Consider the following 1,038-nt stretch of genomic DNA (forward strand, 5'->3'; position numbering starts at 1 on the left):
TATGGGTTGTAATTTGATGGCTTTCTCATTACACCTATGGCATTGGCTTGATCTGAGTATGAGTCATGGTCATGTGGCTCTGTTGATTTAGCAGTCGATAATGATGCTATTTGTTGAGAGAGACCTTCAATTATCGCTTTGACTTCTTTAATTTCTGAACTTGATTCGCCAATTTGAACCTCATTCACTCCTTTAATTCTTCTAGTAGTCCTGAGCGATCGACTCCGTTGTTGGGAATTATCTGCTTGTCGCTGGAAGAATTCCCAAATCTCTGATGCACTTTTTGACATTAGCTCTCCTCCACTCGTTGCCATTAGCCATTCTTGCACATTCGGCAATAATCCTTCCAAAAAGTATTGGCATTGGTGCCATTTCTCGTACCCATGATGTGGACACTTCAAGAGTAGCCCATTGAATCGCTCCCATGTTTCGAAAAATTGCTCGTCATCTTTCTGGGTAAACTCCGAGATTTCCCTGCGAATAGCATTGGTTTTATGCACTGGGAAATATTTATTTAAAAATTTTGTAACCATTTGTTCCCATGATGCAATGCTATTAGCAGGCAATGTATTAAGCCATGAACGAGCTCTATCTTTTAAAGAAAATGGGAATAGTCTAAGTTTAACGTCATCATCTGAAAAATTCTCATATTTGAATGTTTGACAAATGGCATGAAATCATTCAAATGATTATATGGATCCTCATTTTCTAGGCCATAAAATGTAGGGAGACAATTTAACACACTAGGTTTTAATTCAAAACTCCTAGCAGCTACATTTGGGTATCTTATGCATGACGTGCTCAAATTAGCTAAGGGACTAAAATAGTCCTTAAATGGCCTCTCCTGTGGTGCTTGTAAATCCATTTTATTTTTAACGTGTTTGTGTGTGCGAAGTGTTTTTTCTAATTCAAGGTCTATAGGTTCAAGGTTAGGTAATAATGACCTACGACCATGCATGCAAAATAAATAAAATAAAAATAAAGATGCAAACAAAACAAAAAATAAAGATGGGAACAAAACAAATAAAAATAAAGAAG

The 1,038-nt window shown here is 36.5% G+C and overlaps 1 non-coding gene across 1 annotated transcript; it reads left to right on the forward strand.

Annotated features, from left to right (window-relative positions):
* Positions 1 to 378: 378 nt before the first annotated feature.
* LOC127901958 (small nucleolar RNA R71) lies at positions 379 to 482 on the forward strand. The gene has a single exon (XR_008054362.1). It is a non-coding gene; the product is annotated as a small nucleolar RNA R71 (small nucleolar RNA).
* The last annotated feature ends 556 nt before the right edge of the window (positions 483 to 1,038 follow it).

The sequence above is a fragment of the Citrus sinensis genome, chromosome 4 (genome assembly GCF_022201045.2).
Source record: "Citrus sinensis cultivar Valencia sweet orange chromosome 4, DVS_A1.0, whole genome shotgun sequence".
Taxonomy (NCBI): domain Eukaryota; kingdom Viridiplantae; phylum Streptophyta; class Magnoliopsida; order Sapindales; family Rutaceae; genus Citrus; species Citrus sinensis.